At 47.4% G+C, this 26849-nt stretch overlaps 1 protein-coding gene across 2 annotated transcripts in view; it reads left to right on the plus strand.

Moving 5' to 3' along the window:
* NUDT6 (nudix hydrolase 6) overlaps positions 1–26849 on the plus strand; it is a 520593-nt gene that overhangs the window by 395931 nt on the left and 97813 nt on the right. The gene's annotated exons all lie outside the window — the stretch shown is intronic.

Raw genomic sequence — 26849 nt, forward strand, 5'->3', positions numbered from 1 at the left:
TCTCTCTCTCTCTCTCTCTCTCTCTCACTCTCTCACTCTCTCTCTCTCCCCATCTCTCCCTCTCCCCCTCTCTCTCTCTCTCTCCATCTCTGTCCCCTTCTCCTACCGCCTCGGTCTCTCTCCCTCCCCCCAACCTCCTGGGTCTTTCTATACCCAACTGTCTGGATCTCCCGCTTGTCCCAATTTCCTGGGCCTTTCTCTACCCAGCCTTCTAGGCCTGCCTCCACCTTGCCCCAGGACCCTAGTCTCTCTTCCAGCCTCATGTCTCTTCCTTACACCAGCCTCTTGGGTCTCTCCTCTTGCCCCCTGCTTCGGCTCTTTCTCCTTTTGCTATCCTCTCCATCCATCACTAAATTAGTACCCCAACCTCTAACAGCCTCCTGCTTCACCCTTTCCTTTTATAGTAACCTGCCCCGCAACATCTCTTAGGCCTAAGGGAGTGTGTCTCCGTTTGCAACTGGTATGGGAATTGGCAAGCTCCAGTCTTGGGGTTGGCTTGCAATTTTGGTGTAAGACTTGGCGTTGGATATTCACTCATCATGGGCGATCCCCTCTCCTTGCCACACCTTGGCCCTCCTTTGGGGGGGCCAAGGTGTGGCAAGCGCTCACTTAGCATAATAGGCCTTATGTGTATGTGTGTTGAGATCTTGTAAGGTCATTGTTCAAGTACTCCAGTTTTCTCTCCAAGTTCCGGTCCTGCCCCTTCACCCTGTGGTTGTGTGATGCATGCTGCGAAAAAGTATTCCATCGTTTGGGATGTGATTTCTGCAAGAAGGGAGCCAGGAGTTGTAGGGGCTATCGGCTCCGCAAAACAGTTCTCATAATCTGTTCCCTTAAAGGGAAGGCAGCAGTGTGATGAGCCTTTGCTTATCATGTTTAGTATTTTATCCTCAACATCCCGGCTCCCAGCTTCGCCTGGCTTTTGGAGACACCCACCTTCCTTGATGATCCACCACCCAGTCCCTAAGAAAGGGATGGGGGGAAGACACACAGACTCAACCGGTAGAGAAGTCAGGGGTGGAATGGCTTGTAGGGAACTCTGGAGATTTCCCAGTAAGCCTCTGCATCCTGGGTCTCTCTTGTGTGGTATTTGGTGTTCCCATAGGAAAAGGGTTGGGCTTGCTGAAAATGTGTAATATAGGGGCACTTTGAAAATATTTTCCGGCGCTGCTTAAGCTTCCCAGTCCACCCCTGAGAGCAGTGCTCCTAAATCTGTGTGCCGTTGCACACTAGTATGCCTAGATGGTGCCAGGCCATCCTTGACCTGAAAATAACTGAAGTGTTTCTTAAGAAATGAATGCATCAACGGAAACTAAAACCAAGTCCAATTAATAGTTCCTTTGCATTATGTTGATGGGACTGCATGAAAGACTGTTTTCTTTTTTTTATAAAGAATTACCTGTGCGAGCATCTGGATAGGTTTTAGAAAACATATTAGAACTTGGCAACAAAATGACAGAATTCTGATTCATTTAAAATGATCACGATTATATAAAGTTGATTAACAGTAATCTCGGCTTGGCTGATCTCGTTTATATGACAGCTGCTTCCAAATATCTCAATGAATTAAACCTCTCGATGCAAGGTCCCAAAGAAAACGTACTAATATGTCATATTAAATTGAGTTAAATGAAGTTGTAGTTATAGCATGAGGAACTAAGGTATGAATGGTTCCTAGACATAAAATCGAAATCAATAAAATCGAAAGTCAAAATGTCGAAAAAATAATCTCGAAAAAAAAAAAGTCGAATTTTTTTTTAATACGTTTTTTATTCGAAATGGGGGGGTTCCCCCCCCAACCCCCCTTTTTTCTATTTTTTTTTTATTTTACCCCTTTTTTTTACTTACCAAAGCAAAAAAAAATATATAAATAATAAAAAAACAAATTCGACTTTTTTTTTTTCGACATTATTGATTCGACTTTTTTGTCATTCGACTTTATTTTTTCGATATTATGACTGGACACCGGTATGAATAACTCGAAATGTTTGAGGTGATGGAAAAGATGGAAAAATACGACAAACGTAAACGTTTACAAGGGGCTCAAACATTTGATTGCGATCCAGGAAGAATTTGCACTTTAATTTGAGGAAATTGACACTGGTTGTTAAGATAGGATCTGCAATCCATTTGCACCATTTTCTGAAACCCCAATAAAATTATTTTCTTTTAAGATGAGAGAAAAGTTGGCCGACCCCAAAAGAAAAATACATTTAAAGCTAATTTTGCGATGTACCAATCAAAGTTTTTTAGCGCCAGGTAAAATAAACATATACAATCATTTTTTATCAGGCTTTGTCAATTTTGCTACAACGTATGTGTGTAACCTTAACTTTTCAATATTTACATCAATTACAAACAGCAAGGGGGCAGGCAGGTATGTTCGGGTTAGACCAAGGAGCCAAGAGTAGCTCTTTCCAATACATAGGCATATCTACATTGCTTGTGTGTCACAAAACATACACACGTATAGAATAAAAAAAATATAATGTGTTCTTATTATTCAGGAATACATAGGAATGTAACAAATGCATAAAATATCCATAAGCCTCCTGGTTTTATGGTATTTATTTTTGCACCAATTCCGTAATTATTTCTCCATATTTTTTTTAGTAATGTTTTTCTGTATCCACAATTATTTTTTGTCATGTAAAAGTCGTAACTAGTAGTTGTCTACCTTTATTTACATGAACAACACATTAGCACTTGGATGCCTGTCATGGAATTCTCCTAGAGCTGCTTTATTGCACAAACATTCAATTGGGGCATAGCTGCAGCCATTTAAACAACTTAAAAAAGAATTATATTCCCTTTTTTATCCTTTCTGTTTGCACAGCCACTGTCCTGCAATGCATGTTTGACAATTTAAAGACCCAACCAAGAGGCATGCATTTCCGTTTTTTATGCATTTTTTTTGCAAATAAATACTGAAAGGAAAAGGAGTGATTTATGTCTGTATTTGTGTAAAAATCAGTAAAAACGGAAAACAGGGAGCCTTAATTATTAATAACATGCAGCAATGCACATGTTTTGAGCAAAACAGTACTCAAGTGCGTTTGCAGAGAACTGTGGTAGAGTAGCTGAACTGGCCAGCCTTGTGGTGGAAGCTTTGGGGCTCATCCAGCCCTATCTTCTGCAAATTGTCCAAGCCTCAAGTAAAAGCGCATGTGTAGCCCTGTAGTCCAGGACAAGAAGCAGAGAACCTGTATCTACAGAACCGGGAGCCAAGCAAGAAGTGAGGCACTACTCCAGCATAGTGACTTTGAGCAAGTGACATTGGCCAGCATAACCCAGGCCGTGGTCCCGGATTGACACTTGTACTGAGAGACTTACTGTTTGGACTACAGGAGAAGCCATCCTGTTTCTGTCCACTTGTGTAACAATACCTAACAAAACTGCTACATATACTTATGTGTCTACCGCATCCTGATCCCACTTGCCTTTGTGGGACCTGTATGAAATCGGAAGGGAACGAGGTAGTGGATTATGCTATAGCCATATTTGTACATCAGGCCTTGTTAGATTAAATCTGTTTTCTAGGAACAGTCCAGCACTAGAAGACATGAATTATCAACATTTACCACTCCCCCACTAGTTTACAGATGGAAATACTGTTTAGCGTTATACTCTTTCTATTGTACTTTATGGTTAGTAATGAATTGATGCGTTTTAAACCATATGTATATCTCTTATATTTTCTTAGTATCTCTTACATATTATGTGGTCAAAGTATCAAGGAATTATTTGGAATCCTTAGAGAATTAGAATCTCCTATAGCGCCAGACAATTCTCTTCCAAAAAACAAAGCCTGGTGCACCAGCATCCAAAATGCCTTGGCCAATAAAATCTCTACCCTTCAAAAGAAAATTGAGTCCAAGAGACTCAACATCAATGTCACCGACACAGCCCAGATCCAGGACACCTCTATCATTACCAATTTTATACCTGAATTCAAATTTGCCCAGGTCACTACCACAGAGGTTGCTAAAATCAACTCACTGAAACCTTCACGCTGCCAAGGCGATATCTGCCCAGCAAAAATTCTAAAAGATGCAGCTAGAGATCTCACCTCCTTCAATTTATGCCAGGTTCCTACTAACCTAAAAGATGCATGGGTACTACCTCTACTTAAAAAAGCCTCTCTTGACTCTACTATCCCAACTAATTATAGGCCCATAACTACAGTCCCCTTCCTTCTCAAAATCATTGATAAAGCAGCCTACTTACAAATTCAGTCCTACCTGGAGCTTAACCTTCTAGGATTTAGACAATCCGGATTCAGACCCCTCCATGGGGCTGAAACCGTGTTGCTAGATCTAAAAACACAAATAGACCTAATAAAAGATAACAGACAATGCGCATTACTCTTACTATTAGACCTTTTCGCTGCCTTTGATTTGGTCGGCCACAACATACTATGCAAGCACCTATCATCAGCAGCGAACTTCTCGCCCGAGGCCACACCCTGGGTAAAATCATTCCTAAACAATAGAATGATGAGAGTATTTTCACCTACTGATGCAGCCAACCCCATCCCTATCACCTGTGGAGTTCCTCAAGGTTCTTGGGTCTCCCCCACATTATACAATGTGTTTACTAAACCCCTATTCGACATCCTGGACCGTCTGGGTGTCATCTACACTAACTATGCAGCTGACACTCAGATACTACTCCCTCTATCTGGCAACTACGACCTGGACAACGACCGACAAAACAAAATCTACCTCGTCATTCAGGCATGGATGACCACTCATAGTCTATGCCTGAATGACGACAAGACTGAAATTCTCATATTAGGCGCCCCTACTTACCTAAACAAACATAACCCCAAATACACCTCGTTCAATATAGATGGTAACCTGATCTTACGGCCAAGGAAACAAAAACCCTAGGCTTCCACCTTGATTTGGCCTTACACCTTAAGAAACAAGTTAATGCCACTGCGTTAGCTACCGCCTATACGCGCAAATTGGTCCATGCATGTAAAAACTATCTCTCTATCAACAGTCGTATGATTCTGGCACCTGCACTAATCCTGTCTAAACTTGATTACTGCAATGCGCTCTATGCAGGAGCCAATAAACAAGTACTAAATAACTCCAAACATTGCAAAATAATGCAATAAGAACAGCACTTAGTATCCCAAGAAAGGACCACATTTCTGAAATGAGAAGAAGCCACAATTGTCTCTCCATCCAGGACAGAATCTACTTTAAACTTGTCTCTTTGGCTCATATATGCCTTCACAGCGCTGCCCCTAAATACCTCATAGACAAAATCGCCTTAAAAACATCTTCCAGACCTTTGAGATCAGCCAACTCCTGCTGCATTATCTCACAGCGTTTCAACCTAAAAAGAGCTGGAGGCACCAGTTTCCCGGTTCAAGCAGCTTTAGCCTGGTATGCCCTCCCACTGAATTTACGTACTGACCTTAACCTGCACAGCTTTAGGCTTAACACCAATAAATGGCTCCTCACCAAGGACAATGCACACCATGCTTAAGTCACAAAATAACCGCCTACTAAATAGATGCCTTAAATCCCCTTCTGAGCTCTATGCACTACCACTCCCTTGTCCAAACTCCGAATATCATATATGACCTTATCTAATTGACCCATGCCCCCCTACCTTTCTTGATCGTGTAGCTAGCGTATTGTCCTACCATACTGTGTACACTGTTACTACTATCAGATCTTTCTAACTAGTTTTAATGTCTTTCACATGTACATCAGTATTACAAGCCGTACTTAAGTCTCTTGACTGCATTGCCGTCATCGGGTCGTTCTACTCGGTACTAATGTCGCCTTTATATGTACCTCTGTATTATAAACTGTATTAATGACTCTTCACATGTATGTCTGTATAACAAGTTGTCTTCATAGCGCCCAGATACCCCAGAGTGTGGTGCACTGTATAAATAATAAACAAACAAACAAAATGCTCTCAGTAAAGTATATTGATTGATTATTTAGTCTCAGAGAGTTCACAGGGGATGCTGAGATACTTGTACTTGCCCGATAATTAACACAAATGGTACACTGAATTGTTCATGATTAGCTGAACCAATAATTAACTTTTAAGTGCACTGGCATCCTCCATAAGTGGCCTGGGAAACTGTGAAAAGAACAAGGGTGCAAGGGTTACCTGCTGCGGGGGGTGCAGGTAGGGTTGGACAGGAGCCCCTGACCCCCAAAGGCCGATTGCGCAGCATTCAGGGCTGATCGTTACCTCATAGGAGAACATATTCTGGGGAAGCGTCTGGACTGTAGGACCGCACAGGGGTCAAGACTGGCGCAAAGGGATGCCTTTCCACACTCAGAGATGATATACAGAGGGATTTCCTGGAACTCTTTTTAAAAAAAATATATTTTTATTGCCATTTGCATGAATAACAATAACAACCCCACCACCCTGCAGCAACCGCCCTCCCCTCTCTTCCCCATTTCCCTTGTTTTCTCCTTTTAACAATATTTGTAGTAACATTTTTGCATGAAAAACAAACCAGTACAACCCCTCTCTGACCCACGCAGCCATCCCCCCTCTTCTGTTTCCCCCTCTCCCTGTTTCTCTTCTGTTACTTTAATTCTCTCAGGTTCCCCCTGATCCGTCAACACCACAGCCACATGCATAGTACATGACATCTTTCAACCAAAATCCAGTACATAGTAACCCCTTCACTTCTTCCTGATTTTCCAGCCACTCTCTCTCTGCCCCAACCCCGCTCCCTCCATCCCTCTGTCTTGCACGTTGTCCCAAACCATTCTCTCTGCTCATGGGAGCTTCAAGTCTGTCGAAGAACACAGCTCATTCAACATTTGGCTCCAGTCCACCGTTATCCCTTCCTCCAGCTCAGGGTCGCTGTTTGCCTGCAATACTCCAATTCTGCATTCCCCCACCTGCGAACATCCGCCTTCCACTGCTCCACAGACCACACCCTGGGGCCTCTTCCAGGCGATAGCTATCCGCCGTTTGGCAAGTATCAGCAGAAACTGAGCCAGGCGATTTCACGATTTATGTCGCTTCCCCCTGACATCATGCCCCACAAACACACCTTCAGATTGCATTCCAGACTGGAGCTCAGCTGTTCATTGATTATTGAAACAACCATTCCCCAGTAGCGTGCAATAACCATACATCCCCAGATCATATGCCAATGCCCTCCTGGCCCTGTCCCACAGCGCGGGCAAGCCTGGCTTAGGGTACTATTCATAACATGAAGCTTAGCCGGGTTCACATAGACTCTGAGCATATTGAACTGAATAAGGTGAAACCTAGCGTTTCTCGACACCGTGCAGACCTGCACCCATACTTTCATCCACTTCTCAGATATCTGGCAACCCCCATCCTCCTCACACTTACTTTTCACTGCCAGTTCCTTCAGGGGTACCTCGCTCCTCACTGCTTGTTAAATACAGGAGATTTTGGCCCTTCCCTCTGCCCGATCTAGCAGCACCTACATCAGCGGACTCACGCCTGGTTCCTCTGGTATCTCCTTCCATAATGCCGCCAGCCTTTTAACCACTGTCCCATATGTTAAAAAATGCCCCTTTGAAATCCCATACTGTGCGCTCCTCTCTGCAAATTTCATCAGTTTTCCTCCCTCGAATAGATCCCCCCCCCCACTGCCCGGCACACTTTCTCCCGTAGCCGCCCAATCCCTACTCTCCCAATGATTTGCCACAGCTTTGGGTCTGCACACCATGCCAGATCTCCACGAAACAACCCTGCAACATGAATCTTCCGGAGGTACTTCTTCCATTCTGCATGTACCGTCTGAAACACATTCGTCATTCCTTTACCCTCTATCGGTCCCCACAACAGTTCCACCCCCTGCCGAGATGCCGGAAGGGCCCCCGGTAACTCCCCCCTGTTGTTCCCCCACTCCAACTCCACCAGTAGATGTGCTGCCATAAAGTACGCCACATAGTTAGGTAAATTAAGACCATCGCCCGGACGCTGGTGTCGCAAGGTCGCCAATGACACCTTTCTCCCCGTATTCCACAACAATTCCCCATTCTTCTCATCCAGCATCCTAAAGAACACCCCTTTAATCTCATATGGAATATTAATAAAATAATAGAGTAACTTCTGCAGTATCATAATTTTGCAGAGCCCCACCCTCCCCATCAGTGACAGTGCAGCTTCTTCCAAAATTGGATGGAGTCTCCTATCCTGGATAAGGCCCTCTTCGTATTGTACACAAACGTATCTTCTATGACGTGGAGGACTTGGATTCCTAAATACCGGAAGGACTCCCACTTCCATCGTATCCCCCAATCTGGCGGGTCAGCCACGTTCTCGTTCCTAAGCCCACCCAATGGGAATAGTATGGACTTAACATTGTTGATCTGGAATTCTGACAGCTTCCGGAGGTTTCCCAACACCTCAAGCATCATTGGCATGTTGTCTCGCAGGTTCCCCACATACAGTAGCAGATAATCTGCATATAATAAAAACCACATGCCGTATCTCTACCACTAAAATCCCTGTTTCGCACATCTCCTGTCACTGGAACCTCGCCAACGGCTCTATCACCATACAAAATAAGATTGGCAAGACCGGGCATCCCTGTCGTGTGCCTCTTCCCAAATCTTCCATCCCCACAAAGATGTTATCTAGCTGGGAATGTGAGCCATGTACCCCCGAAAAATCGGAATATCCCTGTTCACGTCCGTGCATCTCCCGCCACAGCTCCACCAGGTCCAGATCCTCCACCGCATTTTTCTCAATGTTGTCGCCACCTGACGCTATCTAATTCTGAGTCCAACAAGCAGTTAAAATCACCTCACCATATAAACAAGCCCTCCCTGTATTCCCCTACCAGATCCACCACTGCCGGGAAATAATCTCCCTCAGCAGTATTCAGCACGTAGGAATTCACAACACACATAGCCTTCCCTTTCAACCTTCCCAGGCGCACCACTGTCCTTCCACTGTCTCTGGAGTGCTTCCAAATCCTCCTGATCCATGTGTGTTTCCTGAAGGAGTGCCACTTGCACTCCATGTCCCCTCAGGAACCCACCTACCCTTTGTCGCTTGAGCTTTTTCCCCAGCCCCCCGGACATTCCATGTCCTCATCTTCAGGCCATGACCCCCGCCCCATGTTGAATCCACCTTGCATGTCCCTTCCCCTCCTGGGCCTGTTCACAACCACAGCTGCTCACCCCACTCATAACCTTAGAGTAATCTGCTCTCTCCCACAGTTAACAATCATACTCCCAATCCCCCATGTGGTTGCCCCTCCCCCGAAACAACCCTAGGACCCCAGACCACTTGCCCAAGAGCCCTGAAACTCCCCCTCTTTTCCCCCATAACTGTCACCCTCTCCCATCCACCCCCTCCCGCCAAGCCACCCTGTCCATCTCCTCTCCCTCCTCTCCAGCTCCCCTACCCACCTTCCCCTTGCTTCCCTTCCCCTCTGCCTGCCCCCCGCCCCTTTCTCCTAATCCCCTGTCCCATCCACCTCCTATACCCCTCCAGTGAATCGGGAAACATGGGTTGGGGACCTCATTACGCCCTGCCGCCCGGCCCACATAAGCCCCGTCAGTGACCCCTACCCTCTCTACCTTCCTCGATCCTTTGCTCCCCCTGCCTGAGCCCCCCCCACTTACAGACCCCTTCACCACACACCACCCTCAGTCCTCAGTCTGCAGGGCCCTTCGCGCCACCTCCTGCATCTGCTCTGGTTGCCGCCGTGTGGACTCCAACCAGGCCGACAACTCCTGCGGTGCTGTAAAGAACCACAACCTGCCCTCAGCCAAAACCTTCAACTTGGCCAGGTAAAACATCATATACTTTAGGTTAATCTCTCTGAGGTGCCGGCGAACCCTATCAAAGGTCCTGCATTGACGTTGCACCTCCATGGTGAAGTCTGGGAATATTTGTACCTTAGAGCTACCCATCTCATAGTAGCCAACCTTGCGGGACTCCTGCAGGATAGCATCCGCGTCCCTGAAGTTAAGCTCTTATGTTTAAGGACTGTGAACGTATCCATTTTTTGCTGGCCCTTGACCATGGTGGACCGAGCCCCAACTCCAGTCCCGATTCCGCTCTCCCAGGAAGATTCAAGCCGCACGGTCCACCAATAGCGAAACTCCTCACACTCTCCCTTCTCCCGGGCCTGCACTACACTCCGCTCTCTAGCATTAACCGGGATATTCCTGCCACTTCCGCCTCTTGATGTCCCTGTCTCCTGGGCCAGTTACCAGCTCGGCCTCCCACTTGGCCTCCGCCCAATACAGAGAGCCTCCCAGCGAGTTCCTGGGCATTCCTGCCCAGCCTTCGGCCTCACAGCCCCTGTGAGGCAGGCCCCATGGAGTAGGCCTCCTTCCCAATTTACAGCCTGTGTGGGCCCCACAGTAGAGTCAGATGGTTAGACGGAGTCCAGCAGGTATCACCCCAGGGTGAGCTCACAACCGGCAAAGCATATACTCCCTTCACCTTTCCATATGTTCATTCAGCCCCAATTCCACTGATGGTTCCTCTGTAGCCAAAAGGCAGCCATGTTGTGCGTTATAGGCACACAGTCCGATTTCCGCAGTTGCAGATCACCCAGGCCACCCCGGTTCAGACCTCACTCTGCTTTTCTGTTTCTCATGGATTTTCCTTACCCCTGAATCATTCCTCGCCGCCTGACAACACCTGTCCTCACTCCAGCCGCAGGGTAGTATTGAGGGCCTCAACTCAATTCACCTCTCACCGCCTCTGCTTCCCCAGCCTGCGTTGCCCTTGCCGTTTCCTCTCCGTAGGCCGCCCCGTTCTCACAAGTACAGATGACGGACAGGCCGGTTCCTCACCCTGTCTACCGGTGTACCTCAGGATTTGAACTGCTCTCCGGTAGCTGGGCCTCACCCCCGCGGTGCAGGGAAACTATCCTACAGCAGAGGCTCCCTTGCTGCCTCACTGCTTCCGCTCCGTGTCCCGATGTTCAAAACCCGAGGGGCCCCCTCCAGCACAGCTCCACTCCTCCGACTTCCTGATCCCCGAGCCGCCTGCCAACACCTGTCCCAGCTCCCACCAGCAGGGCAGGCATTGGGAAGACAGGTCTTGCGGTTGGGCTGGCAACTCACTCCTCCATTCCTATCTGGCGTCTGTCCAGAGGCCACCTACCGGCACCCCGGGCTGGCTATCCTCCACTCGATCACCGGCCGCTCCTGCAATTGCTATCTTGGGCAGGCCGGCCGTTGGTCCTCCATATTACAGCCTCTAGCTCATTCCGACACCCTCCTTAGTTTTGATCTCTCTCTTGCTTCACAGTGCGGGTCGGCCGCCCCTCTACGGTGCCTTAGAGGTGTGTAGGCAGTCTTCCTCGCGCTCTCTCCGCTGGTGGGCCACAGGTGAGTCATCCACCCCTGCTGTAAACATCGGCCCACTGCTGTGATCCCTGGCACAACCAGGTCTTCTTTCACCCAATTTACAGGTTCTGCCTTACATTTTCTATCGGTATTCCGGATCTTTCAACAGGATTTTGTAGGGGTTTGACAGAGCTCAGGCGAAAGCGCCCATTTTGGTTAGGCTCTCGAGCGCCACCTTGTTCCTGAAACTCTTTGATGCAACGATCACCCAGGGCTGACGAATGGCACAGAGGGGTGCTCTTACCCTCTCAGAAAAGAGATTCTGTGCGAGTGCCTGGACTGTGGGCAGAGAGCGGTGACAGGTAGGATGGACTGGAGCAGCGTGTAAAGACTTTTGTTTCAAATATAATCAGAGGCAGGAGAGATGTTCTTAGATTTATTGATTGTTAAGAGCATGCAATTAGGTATAAGTTAAGTGCAAGGAAACATCCACCAGCCCCAGTGGTAGGCTGACCCCAACTGCCACACAGTTCAAATGCCCAGACTCCAGATTCTACACCAACATTCCACAAAGGTGACATCACACCCAACCTGGCCCATACACCAACACTGCCTGAACTAGGTCCCTACATATCTCCCCCCTTTAGCACTGTAACACAACCAACAACCAATCTAAAGAAAAGAGAATCACCCGAAATCACTCAGCGAACTCCACCAATCAACACAACCTAAAATAAAGAACATACCTCCAAAGCAACACACTTGTGCCAAGAAATGCACTCCATGACCATCCATACAGCTGTAGGCCAAACAGCCGACTCTACCACAGGGGAACCAGCACCTACCTATCAACCACATGACACATACCCCACAACCACCATCAACACATATTCAAACCAAACCACTGCCCCCCAGAAAGGCAGGAAACTAAAATGTAAAACCAAACGGCTCTGCTACTACGCACCACCTAGTCACCCAACCTAAATGTAGGTAGCACAACCCTGTTCCACTCCAGCACATGCCTACACATTGCTGATAGACCAAACACCTATCATTCCGACACAGCCCATGCTATGTACCCAGCGCCATGCTGATCTCCAAAACACAATACCTAATATAATTCTCACACAGCGCCTTGCTTTGTACCCAGTGCCATGCTGATCTCCTTAACAATTTAGAAGTGTGCCCTGTAACACCTCTGTGGAAAGTTGAATTTAGAAGCGTACTCAATAGACTCTATATGAAAGTTGAATTCAGAAGTGAATTTAGAAGTTGAATTAAAAGTGCGCCTGAATAGACTCTCTGTGAAAGTTGCATTTAGAAGTGTTCCCAATAGCCTCTCTTTAAAAGTTGCATTTAGAACTGTTCCCAATAGCCTCTCTGCGAAAGTTGCATTTAGAAGTGTGCCCAATAGCATCTCTGTGAATCTAGAAGTGTCCCAGTTGCCCCTCTGTGAATTTAGAAGTGTGCCCTGTAACACCTCTGTGGAAAGTTGAATTTAGAAGCATACCCAATAGCCCCTCTGAATTTAGAAGTGTGCCCTGAAACACCTCTGAGGAAAGTTGAATTTAGAAGCGTACCCAACAGCCCCTATGTGAATTTAGAAGTGTGCCCTGCAACACCTCTGTGGAAAGTTGAATTTAGAAGCGTACCCAACAGCCCCTCTGTGAATTTAGAAGTGCGCCCTGTAACACCTCTGTGGAAAGTTGAATTTAGAAGTGTACTCAATAGACTCTATATGAAAGTTGAATTCAGAAATGAATTTAGAAGTTGAATTAAAAGTGCGCCCGAATAGATAGACTCTCTGTAAAAGTTGCATTTAGAAGTGTTCCCAATAGCCTCTCTGTGAAAGTTGCATTTAGAAGTGTGCCCAATAACCTCTCTGCAAAAGCATTTAGAAGTGTTCACAATAGCCTCTTTGTGAAAGTTGCATTTAGAAGTGTTCACAATAGCCTCTCTGTGAAAGTTGCATTTAGAACTGTTCCCAATTAGCCTCTCTGTGAATTTAGAAGTGTGCCCAATAGCCTCTCTGTGAAAGTTGCATTTAGAAGTGTTCACAATAGCCTCTCTGTGAAAGTTGCATTTAGAACTGTTCCCAATTAGCCTCTCTGTGAATTTAGAAGTGTGCCCAATAGCCTCTCTGTGAAAGTTGCATTTAGAACTGTTCCCAATAACCTCTCTGCGAAAGCATTTAGAAGTGTTCACAATAGCCTCTCTGTGAAAGTTGCATTAGAAGTGTGCCCAATAGCCTCTCTGTGAAAGTTGCATTAGAAGTGTGCCCAATAGCCTCTCTGTGAATTTAGAAGTGCACCCGATAGCCTCTCTGTGAAAGTTGCATGTAGAACTGTTCCCAAGAGCCTCTCAGTGAATCTAGAAGTGCATCCAATAGCCTCTCTGTGAAAGTTGCATTTAGAAGTGCCCTCAATAACCTCTCTGTGAAAGTTGCATTTAGATGTTCCCAATTGCCTCCCTGTGAGTCTAGAGGTGCGCCCAGCAGGCTCTCGGTGAAAGTAGCATATCTGTATTAGAGCTTACTAGCAGAAAGCCTACCCAACAGTGTAACTGTGGGCAGCTACAACTAAATAGGCCGCCCAGTTAGAATTTCCTAGGATCCTGCTATATCTCAAACGGCCTAATATCTGCAAGCTAGTACAAATTGCACACTAAAACCTAGAATAAGTGAATAACTCTCCCAACTTCTTGGAACCTTGAGTACAAGACTACTCGCAGCCAGTGAAACAGCAGAACCTATAAAGTCCAATAAACTGTGTAGGGGAGGACTGGTCCAGGAGACCCCTCTCGCCTGCGTTTTCTCCCCAGGTGAGGGCTATGGCTCATTGGGCGTTCCCTCGTGCCACCCGGGCCCAGGTGGTGGAGGGCTCGCCCGCTGGAGACATTGCCCACACATATCGAGTGCCCACACGTATTGATTGCCACACAAATTTAGCTAGGCCCAGAAACCATTTTTTGCTCGGTAAAGATGGTGTGAGCTCAGCGCACTGTAGCGCGGCCCCCACCCTAGGAGAGTCACATCCCTGTTGCCGCAGCACCCTGGCAGATCCGCTGCGAGCACGTTCCCACGAACAAGACGGACATGAGCTAGCGAAATACGCTGACATTGTAACAGTTCACCTCCCGCAGTGTCTTATCACTATCAGCATGACCCGGCCAGCAGGCCTGAACAATGAGAAGAACGGTAAAATGGTCACTTGATGGCAGACAGTCTTATACATGTATATATTAATGTGAAGACCACCTGCAAAGTATGCTTTCTTCCACAAAATCTCGTATATTACAAACGCCTGTAGAATGTATTAAAATAAGAGAGCATGCTCCCATGATATAAGCAATGACGAGCCCACACCATTGCAGGTGGATGCTAATAATAAAAGAACGCTCCAGGGATCTGTTTGTTGCGTGGATCACTGGGCAACCTACCTCCCATGGTTTTGCGCCATAACTAAGCTAATGCTGCTAGAGTATACGGGAAAGCGAATGAAACTATACTATGAACTCATGTAAAGGATGCGCGAGAATGCACTTATCATGTGTGTATGTCTAAGCCCCTTATGTGCCACCACCGTCACGTACAGTGGCGGGTCGTTTTCTATGTACTCCACCGACCCAACTACTACCTCATTTACTGCGAATGTATATGCCTGTAACTAAAATACTGTAGCTGCTAGAACATAATATACAAATATGGTGCTCGGACTGGGTATACTCGAGACACATCCAGCAAAGTTAAATGCACGTTTAAAGTGATTTTGAATAAGTATTATAGAAAGTGTTCAAATGTTTGTGATGTTTTTACCTACATTCGGCAACACACGAGGGAGATACCTTTGTGAATGCGTACAAGGCCATTCCCCCTCCCACCCTGCCAAGGCCGCCAAGACATGAGAACAGAGGCCCGCTCTGCGCTACCCCACCTCCCCCGACTAAACTGGAGCCACTTCAAAGATTTGTAGCCCCCACTGCAGCACCCAAGGCCGCGGCCAGCCACCTGCATTATTTACAGCACAGCAGTAAACCTTTGTCTAAACTCAAGCGCCCCCTCGTAAACCCCACAACCCACCAGACCATCTTAGACTTATGGCCCTGTGCAATCAGGACACCCAACACTTTGACAACACGCAGCGGAACATCCATAACAAACTTCTAACAAGGCAGAAAGACCTGTACCGCCCGTCCCAGGCCCCGAAGCTTAGCCCCTCGACCTATGGCCCCGGTCAACAGGACACGGGTAACCAGGCCTCGATATATTTCCTCCAGACCCCTCACAAGGTGCATTCCTCCTGTGTTGCATTAACCTATAAAATAACCTATTGGAAGATTTACTAAAGAGAATAACACTGTAAATGACTGAATGACTGCGGTGTGCATGGCCGAGGGCAAGCAAGTCAGGAAAGGCATTCATCTCTGCCCCAGACCGCATTGGCACACCAACACCGCCCGGATGAACTCAAGCCGACCTGCCAGGCCCAGCCCAACCCACGAGGGTGACCAGTGACGTCCTTCAGCCAAGGCCAACCACGCCGCAGCAGCACCTATAGTTAGTCGTCGCCACCCAATCCCAATGAACTTGTGCCCCCTATAGTATGTAGGTTTTGATGACGTTTTTTGTAAATATATACGCCTGTCTTTGCTATTGTTAGACAGAGCGCTCTCGGAGGTTGCAGAGTTCTTTGCATGCCATATTCTGATTGATAAACTCCCATTTACGCTCACCCGCACTCTGTCTTGGCCTTATTCCCATCCTGGGAGAGTCCTTCATTGTCTCTCATTGCGGGGAGGATCGTGCTGTTTGGGGATGCTTGCTTTCAGTGGTGACCCCGATAGCGTGATTTTTATTTCTTCCTAACTCCTTATAACCGTCCCCTTTTGGCACGAGAATCTCCGGTCGAAAAGGGATACGCACGGTGAGCCGGCTCCGGGAGGCTGCCCGCCAACGGCGACCGGTACACTAAGAAGTGCGCACTCAATAGAGAGAGGGTACGGGATCCCGGTTGAAAAATCCCCTTTGAGTACCGCTCGCCGGAGCCGGGGCTGACTGTTGAGCTGACGGCGACACTGCCTGGACGGACCCAGTTTCGGAGACTATCGGTTCAAGACGGGCACGTGAGTACTGAGTGCGAGCGATTGTAAGGGGAGCGGGGAGAGAAGTGTAGGGCAGGTAACGAAGAGGGGGGTACGCAGATCTACTAAGGATCATCTTGAACTTTCCTTGCTTTTTCTTTGCATATGGCCATTAGGATTACGAGGTGAATAAGAGATAAGAGTGACGGGAACCTAGCTCCGAAAGGGGGTGGAAGGCGGCGCCGCATAGTGCTATCTTGAGTAGTACTGGGAATATATGAAGAAGTGGAATATAAAATAAAAGTGTTCAGCAAAAGGGGACACTGAGAGTACATTAGTGACCGCTATTACTTTTTTCTTTTTTCTTTAAGGGTAGGGGGAGAATAAAGAACTGTGATTAGCACAAACTTAGGGGGACAGTAAGAGAAGAAGAGTCCTACTAGAAAGGGGGGAAAGCAGGTTAATATCTATATATATATATATACACGCGCATCCAGATATTCAAATAAGACGAACAGGGACAGCCGGCTAGGGAGGAAAGGGAGGGCAGCTTGAATGGTGAATTGAGTGGTGCCAAGAGGTGTGTGCACCTCGTATGTGCTAGAAGACATTTTGATGTTGTGAATGTGTGAGGCGGTTATAAATGTGTAATAATTAAATGGTCATGGTAAGTGTGGTCGGATAAAAGTTTTTTTTTCCTTCTAAGACAACGTCAATATAGTGAAGTGAGTGAGTACCTTTTGATTTCCAGGCCGACATTGTCAAAATAAAGGATGGGTTGCTCTTGTATGTGCCCCCCAAAGAGAACAGAATAGACATTGTGTACGGCCAGTTTTGCATTGTGCAGTCGGGGAGGAGGAGAGCCCAAAGGGAGCCAGCATTGAATGTGAAGTAAAATATAAAGAATAACATTGATACTGCATTTACATTGTAGTTGCAAACACACGGAGACACACCAGCACTAGGAGGGCACAGAGATGGGGGCTGAAACACCCTTATCACATATTTGTAAGAATCTCCCGGGATACGTGGAGCGGATTAAAAAATATCACGACCAATGGGTGACCGAGCTAAAGGGGGAGGGGTTGCCTCAGATTTGGCCCGAGGGAGGGTCATTTGATAAAAGTGTTCTGGATACGGTGGCCACATGCATTTTTCTCAAATACAAAGGAAAACAGCTGCAGAATAGGAGGGAAATATTAGATCTTTGGAGGTTATTTGAAGAAGTACCACCGCCTAAAACACCAGCATTAAATCCTGACCTCCCGTCTACCACAGACAATCCACTACTAATACAGAGAGATGTCAAAGAAGTGTCAAGTGTAGTGCCACCAGTAGAGGTAATAAGTTTGTACCCGATATTAAAGAAGCCTGTGCCCGAAGAGGGGTACAGTGACCCCACTTACATACCTCCCCCAAAAGATACTACACCCCACCGACCCACGGCACCTCCGCCATATGAAAGCACGAGGGAGCGAGCCCAGGCAGGCACACAAAGGGTAGATATAGAGAAGCTCACAGATGATCTAGAGTCAAGACTGTCAATAGCAAAAGATGAGCTCTTAAGGATAAAAGACATATGCGAACGAACAGCACTAGATGCAACTAGATCAGGGCGTACGTCCAGAGCACCAGCTGAACATAGAAAGCCCGAAGAGGGGTGGAAAAAGGGCGAGATCCTGTTTAGAATTGAGGAAGAACCAACGCAAATAATAGAAGTAGGGTCCCGAGAGGGAGATGTTGTAAACGAAGAAAGGCTTGGGGGAATTAGAGAGGAATTGCTGTGTGATATAAGGGACGAGTTAGAAGAAAGCGACAGGTTGAGTATGGCGATGGGAGGGGGAAGCAAGGGGGAGGAAGGTACGTGTTCAATGAGAACCCTGGACGATGAATGGACGGGGCGATTAAGGAACAGAGTGGGGAAAATGGCATCACTGGGAACATCAGCAGCCAAAACGGGCCCGGATGGGACGACGAAAGGAAAGCTACAGCTCCCGTTGATACACAGGGGAGGAGGGAGGCCTAACTATATCCCATGGGCGCAGATGGATAAAGCCAATTTATTAAAACTATTGCCCCCGTTATCAGGAGGAGCAAGTAAGTGGATATATGCCTTTGAGAAACATACTGCTGGGGTACCCCTAGCTATAGGAGATGTGAAAAGTCTGCTCGTGTCAGCAGTGGGCGATCAGGCTGAAAGAGTATGGGTAAAAGCCGGGTTCCCGGGAGTAACGTTAGACTGTGACCGCCATGATGGGGCATCCTTTAACACAGTGCGTGCCAGGGTGTGGGATGCCTTACGCGAAACATTCCCAGACACACCGGACTTACAGTCAGTGATGCAGTGTACAATGAATGACGGGGAGGAGGCTATGGATTACATTTTTCGGGTCCAAGAGATGTGGAGAGCAGAAACGGGCACGCCCTGGTATCAATCGACATCTTTATTTTATTTTATTATAAAGAGAGGGCTCCCAAAGGAAGTGCAGAAGGCGCTTGACAAGATAGCAGGTATTGAAGCAAAGGGATGGCCAGAAATTCAGAGCATAATAGTACATCATTGTAAACGAATTAAGGAAAGGGAGAAGGAGGTGGCGCAGAAAAGATTGGCAGACGAGGCGAAGTTAGTACAAACAAAGTTAGTGAAGGTTGCAGCAGCAGTAGCCGCGCTCCCACACAGTAGGGAGGGAGATGATGAAGAGGAGGGGCTGATAGCACTCCAAGAAAGGGTGGCAACTAATTGGGCGGGAACAGCACAGCGGCAGTGGACTGAGCAGGAGCAAGGTGGAGGTCCGCAGTGGCAAGAGTGGACCCCTCGAGGGGGACGAGGTGGGTACAGGGGCCGGAGAGGAGGCGGACAAGGGTACGGGGGAATGGGAGGAAATGGATGGCAGGGTCCCAGGGGCCCCCAGGGGAGTTGCTGGAACTGTGGACGATGGGGGCATTACTCCAGGGAGTGTAGAAGTAGACAAAACAATGGGTTCCAAGAGGAGGAGAATTATGGTCATCCACACCCAGGGAGCCCATATGGTCTTCCAATGGGACAGCAGCAACTAAGAAACCCCGGCCAGGGTACCACGGGCCAGCAACAGGGACCCCAGTATAGGACACAGAACAACCCACAAAACAATGACAGTATGCAATACACACCAGGTAACCCTTTCGCGACAACAGCAAACGGGGCCCCCGCACCAGCACCTTACAGTGGCATGTCAGTGGTTTCAGGGAGTGTCTTTAATGAGGGAGGGGCGATGAGATACCCCGCATAGGACAGCCCACAGAGAACACTTGCGTGTCCAGTTCTATCCACCACCTACAATGCAGCAGAGGAACCATTGGTAGGGGCGCAGATAGGAGACAAGCAGTTTATATTCATGGTTGATTCGGGAGCGGAGAAATCATGTGTCAGAGAGGGCCGATTCCCGTTATCTAACAGGAAGTTAGAGACGCAGGGGTTCTCTGGGGCTGTAATTGAAGTTCCTTACACAGAAGCTTTGGATGTAACGGTGGGGGGTAAGACTGTGAAGGCACCCTTATTGTATTACGAACATTCCCCAATAAACTTGCTAGGGAGGGATCTTCTGAGCAAACTCAACATGACCATATCATTTACCGAGAGAGGAATAGTGTGTTCTACACCTGGGATATGCCCCTTGCGTGCGATGTTGGTAGTGCAAGCTTACACAACCACACAGGAAATACGAGGCCTGCCACAAAACGAGGGAATGTTTATCAAAGGGCTAAAGACTCTGGCCCTCATAATTCCCGAGCTAGGAGACATGGACTGGAGGATTCCGGCGGAGTTCCTCTTCCGCCCCATAGTGTGCCCCAACACCGCACCGGGATCAGTGGTATCATTAGACTTGCACGCTGTACAAGTGTCAGCAAAAAGGATCGCTGTGATTGGAGTGGACGAGGAAGGGTGTGAGTGGCGCACAGTGCTGTGCACAAACGCCAACATCGCCCTACGAGAGGTGACAGATGAGGATCTCTTTTCAGACACGGAAGGGGATGGTGAAATAGTAATGGAAATAGCGATGCCCTGTGATATTTTAATACAAGCAAGGGAGACCCCTGTCCAATTGATGACAGTGGTAGGAGCACCACCGTCATTTTTTGATGACGACATGAGGCTCGTACCAAACAACTTATGGACAACAGGCCCCCATGATGTGGGACTGTTGCATGGAGTACAACCTGTGGTAATAAAACTAAAGCAAGGAGCAATTTTACCGCGAGTTAAACAGTATCCTTTGTCTCGTGAAGCTGAAGAAGGGATAAAAGAAACAATAAATGCCCTACTGGCACAAGGGATAATAGTGCCTTCAAGCTCCCCATGTAACACCTGTATTTATCCAATCAAAAAAGCAAAAGGGGGGTCTTGGAGGATGATACAGGACTTACGCCCCCTCAATGATGTAATTCAGAAGGAGTTCCCTCTAGTCCCGAACCCTGCATCAATTCTATGCAGCATCCCGAAAGAGGCATCACATTTTACAGTAGTAGACTTGAAGAACGCATTTTTCTCTATACCCCTGGCTGAAGAGAGTAGATACCTTACCGCCTTCACACTGGGGGGTAAAAGATACGAACATTGCAGATTACCACAGGGATACTGCGAGAGCCCGAGCATCTTCAACCGCGTATTACATGAAGACCTAGGAAACCTATCAGTTGAGAGCACCATTATTCAGTACGTAGACGATCTACTAGTATGCGCACAAAACGAAGAGAAATGCAGAACAGATTCCATAACATTACTGACTTTGCTGGCCAACAAGGGGTACAAAGTGGACAAGGGAAAGCTACAGTACTGTCTGACAGAGGTCCTGTACCTAGGACAGCTGATTTCAAGAGATGGGAAAAGAATAATACCAGACAGAGTAGAAGCCATAAGATCAGTAGGAGAACCCACAACAGTAAAGGACATGCAAAAATTCCTGGGAATGTGCAATTACTGCCGAGCATGGATATTAGATTATGCGGCATACACCAGGCCCCTATTACAAGCATTAAAGGTGGCCCAACAGGAGAACAGGAAGATGGAATGGACGGAAGAGATGAGCTCCTCTTTCCAAACATTAAAAGATTTGATTTCAAGCGCCCCAGTACTCGCAAACCCTGATTATGGACGCGAATTTTACCTATTCTCACACTGCAAAGAAACTCTCATGACAGCAGTGCTGACTCAAAAAACGTCCTTAGGACACAAGCCACTGGCTTACTATAGTGGTACTTTAGATGCCGTGATGCAGGGCCATTTCGCGTGCGAGCAATCACTCGCTGCAGCCGCGTTCGCGATTGAAAAAAGTGCCACAATAGTAATGGGTTGCCCTGTGACATTGTTTGTGGAACATTCATTATTTGCAATACTGGAGAGATCAAAAAGCACACTGACCACACAGCGGGCGACCGCCTACGAGATTATATTGTCCAGTGCCAACATCCATATAGTGAGATGCAAGACAGTGAACCCCGCCACATTCATTACAGAAGCGTGCACACTGGAAGACATGCAGAACCACGATTGCGCAACCTACACAGGAGAGAGAGGGGAGGACACAGTGGTGTGTGAGAACGCTCTAAGCGAGGGGGAAGTGTACTTTGTGGATGGGTCCGCATCAATTGACGTGGACACGGGAGAAAAACACGTTGGCATGGCAGTAGTGAGGTTAGAAGACGGTGAGTATGAAACACTGGTACAATACCGCCTCCCATCACATTACTCCGCACAGGCAGCAGAACTGATTGCGCTCATAGAAGCACTACATGCAGCAAAGGGTTGTGCAGTGACAATATACACAGACTCAGCTTACATGACAACTACAGTACATGGAGGCCTAGCAAGATGGGGGCGTAGGGGATTTAGGCGGGCAGACGGAACACCAGTACAGCATGCAGAATTGTTGAAAGAGTTAATTGAGGCCCTGCAAAACCCTACAGCAGTAGCAATAGTAAAGTGCCAAGCACATACATCCAACACAGATGCTGTGTCTTTAGGGAACGCGGCAGCGGACGCTGCCGCCAAGGAGGCTTCCTATTTTCAGAAAAATGATACAGGTGAGTACATACTTAAGCACAAAAGAAACGAAGAACCCCCAGAGGGATATAATATGATGCCCATACCACAAATAATAGAATTGCAGGAAGGAGCCAGTGCAGAGGAAAAATTAATGTGGACAAGCGAGGGTGCAGCAAGTCAGGAACAGACCTGCTGTGGCGGCAAAATAACTCGGGGAAAGTGGTAATGCCAATACAGCTATTAGAGATTGCATTTCAACAGCTACACTTCCCTGCACATAACACCAAACAGCACATCGCAGCAGAAATACAGGAAGAATGGTTCGTGCCCTGTCTCCAGGAGCATGTGTCTCGATTGGCAATGGAATGTACAACATGCCAAATATACAATTCAGGAATGACATTACGCACTCTCCGGGGAACAATTCCTAAACCCATTGGCCCATTCAAGGAACTACATATAGATTACGCAGACATGGGAGAAAGGTGTAATGGCGCACAGTACATGATCGTGGTTGTGTGCCCATTTTCAAGGTGGGTGGAAGCAGGACCTTGCGCACGACCTGATGCCAAGAGCGCCGCCAAGTTCCTAGTAAGGGAAGTGTTCCCGCGCTGGGGAATTTGTGACGTGATTCGCTCAGACAACGGCACTCATTTTGTGAATGAGCTTTTTAAGAAAGTCACTACATTATTGGGAATAAAACATAAATTATGTTCAATTTATCATCCTCAAAGTAATGGCGTAGTGGAAAAGATGAACGGACTGTTGAAGGGCAGGTTATCAAAACTATGCTTCTCATTAAAGAAGAATTGGATTTACTGCCTACCCCTTGCGCTATTTGAATTGAGAAATCAGCCAAGCAAAGACCACCATTTGTCCCCGCACGAGATCGTGACTGGGAGACGGATGAACACAGCACACTCGCCACTGCGCGAACACTCAGACGCTCACAGAAGCGCTGCGATATTGGGAGATGAGTTCACAGATTATTTGAGGAAATTGACAAGGGCAGCGCGCGTGATATCAAAGCAACTCTCCCCACCCTTCACTAGAGAAGAGGGAAACGTAACAGGCGCTGTCACGGAGCCAGGACAACAGCTACAGCTAATGCCAGGCGACTGGATTTATGTCAGAAGCTTTGTGCGTCGGTGGAATGCACCACGATTCCATGGCCCATACGAAGTAATATTTTGTACGCCCACGGCAGTAAAGGTCAAAGGGTTGAGGTACTGGGTGCACTTGACCGACGTACGGAAGGCATATAGCAACGTACAAGAGGAGGTAGATGAGGAGGCACAGACAACAGCAAACGATGTAACTGAGCAGAATGTCTGAATATGAATTTGTGTGTGTGTGTGTTGGTACTGGACTTTAATAAGAGAATAACTGACAAGGATACTTAAGAAAAATAAAAAAAAAAAGATTGTGTGTTTTCTCTTTTTATCTTGTTGATTTGTATATAATTAATGAAATAACCAATTATGGCCTGTATAAACCCCTGTCTGTGGATACCCATCCCCGTACCCCCACCCGATTCCATTCCCCGTCAAATATATATATTGGTACTGATGGTGCTAGCAAAACGTTTACATGCATGCACTTAATGCACTTTTATATCTCAAAACAGGAGCTTCCATGGCATCTAACGGGCAGCCTGCAACGGATAGAATTAGTAGAATGAGAGAATTAGTAAATGAGAGATGCAGATATTCGTATGAGTGTGGACTATCCGTGTGCATCACATTGTTTTTTATGCTAATATTTGGTCTGGTTACATATTGGTTTGTAGCGTTCATCTCTATCGAGATGAACGAGGGGGGAGGGATTAACAGCACTACTGGGCCCAATACAACTACAAGGGCCAATACAAGAGAAGGTGATTTTTTGAGATGGGATGGAACTAAACTTGTATGGGGGTATCATACCACACCATCCAGTGCTGTCATAATACAAAGAAAAAAACCACAAGGTGGAATGCAGAACAACACAGTGTCTCCACCAGGGGTATCTAATTACAACGCCCACAGTTTAAATGACCGAAACCCGTCTGCCATATCGTGGTTGTATAACACCCCCACCAGTCAGCCTGCCCCCATACTAAACAACTACCTGCCAGATAACGTCAGGAAGGAAGAGGAGAAGCTGCTAGCCATACACGAAATATTATATGATGCATGGGCCAAGGGGGGCGGGAATGAGAAAGGGGGGTCCAGTTCGTCCCTCGCCCAGGGAGTTGGGAAATATATGAGGAATAAGAACAACAGACGGAAGAGGGAAGCAGGGAGGAGGAAGTATGATGAGTACTATGGGCTAGGTCTAGATAAGATGGAAGACCCACGACACCCCCACCAAACAAATAAGTGGTATGCAGATATGAGTGCCACAGCTAAACAAACAACAAACGAGAGCTGTTATGTTTGCTCCCTCATCCCTCACGCATCAGGTACACCCAAAGTACTGTTACCCAAAGAGTTGCCAATTATAGATGCCCAATGTCTCCTTCATCTCACGTTATGCAGAATTAAGAACACCTTCCAGGCACATGAAGTGACTTTTCAAATGCTGCAGAACGAGAAAACGTGCTACCCAAAACCGTCAGGGGTTGTATGTCTGAAAGAACCATTTTTTGCAATCGAAGGGACACTTTTTTCTGATAACAAGTGGAAGAACGAAGAAGTAATGTGTAAAGCTGAAGCACTGAGAGGTGTGGCACCGGAGAAATTGCAATGGATAGAAGAAACGTGCACACCCGTATGGAGGGAACACATTTCAAAGTTAACTTGGGTTACGCCCATCGAAAAGCCTTTCAAGCTGCAGAGTGAAAAAGACTATGAACTGTGTTTTAAAGGAGAAGGGAGAACCCCCATGGGAACAAACAAGAGCTGCAACAAGACCCTCACCATCCCAGATCTAAGAAAAGGGACTGCGGCCCTTATGGACACGTACTGGGTATGCAGCAACCAGGCATACCTACACCTCCCCCCGTCATGGAGTGGCAGCTGCTCAATGGCCACTCTGCACTCAGCCCTAATGGTGATACCCGAAAGCCACATCGATGGGAGCAAAAGGACACAGGAACGCATGCAGCAAAGTATGGCTCAACCAACTGCAGAGTCACAAATATACGTCCTGTCTTCCGGAAGCAAGGGAGAGGTGCTGACCCGTAACAGACGAGCATCAAACTATATATCAAAGGCATCATCAGAACTATTGGCTCAGATCCCAGACAAATATCGATTATTCAGCTCAGCAGAAACATTTTTTGCCTCGCTCGTATCAAGTGTCCAAGCAAGGGCTAACGCAAAATGGCTCCAGATAACCCGTTGGGAACTAATTCAGCTGGCAAACGACACTGAAGAAGGTTTTAACATAATAAAGGTCGAACTAAGAGCCTTGCGACTGATGACCATGCAAAACAGGTATGTCCTGGACCTGTTGACGGCGATGGACGGCGGTGTTTGCCGAAAAATAGGAAGTGCCTGCTGCACTTTCGTACCTTCTGAAGACGCAGAAAACGGCTCCCTGTCCCATGTGATCGAAGCAGTCCACAACCTAGGAGAAAAAATGAAGATGGAAGGCGGAGCAGAAGATAGTACATGGTTCGATAACATCTTTTCCTGGGTCCCCTCATGGCTTGGAACAACTGTGAAATTTTTGATGCCAGCTGTGGTGTTCCTCCTTTTGATTTTCTGCCTGTGCCAGGTGGGTCTTCGAGTCTGTGCTAGCGCAGTACCAAATGGTGCAATGATGATGGTGACAATGGGCAACTCACACGGTACAATAAAAACGATGCAAGAGGCACAAGTACAAACAGGGGTAGACAACACACCCAGGTACCAACTGGTGCCCATGTACCACGACAAGGATATTGTAGATAAGCTGTGGCACACCACCATCAAAGAGCCCCATACTAGAATGGTACGAGGAAGTTTGGGTAGATTTGGAGGGAGATGGTGGGTGTATATATCTCACGTGTACTCCAGATGAATACGCCAGGAGAGGTGAGAGCTTAAGGGGGGTGTGCAGAGCATGGATGCCTATCAAAGGAACTCCTGCATGGGATTGAGGCAGTGATGGACGAAGCAGAATGTAGGAGGATAGAGGATTTAAAGAATTCGTTACTTAAGTAACGAAAGGGGGGAAATGTAGGGGAGGACTGGTCCAGGAGACCCCTCTCGCCTGCGTTTTCTCCCCAGGTGAGGGCTATGGCTCATTGGGCGTTCCCTCGTGCCACCCGGGCCCAGGTGGTGGAGGGCTCGCCCGCTGGAGACATTGCCCACACATATCGAGTGCCCACACGTATTGATTGCCACACAAATTTAGCTAGGCCCAGAAACCATTTTTTGCTCGGTAAAGATGGTGTGAGCTCAGCGCACTGTAGCGCGGCCCCCACCCTAGGAGAGTCACATCCCTGTTGCCGCAGCACCCTGGCAGATCCGCTGCGAGCACGTTCC

Source organism: Ambystoma mexicanum, chromosome 6q (genome assembly GCF_040938575.1).
Source record: "Ambystoma mexicanum isolate Mex_15411 chromosome 6q, UKY_AmexF1_1, whole genome shotgun sequence".
Lineage (NCBI taxonomy): Eukaryota > Metazoa > Chordata > Amphibia > Caudata > Ambystomatidae > Ambystoma > Ambystoma mexicanum.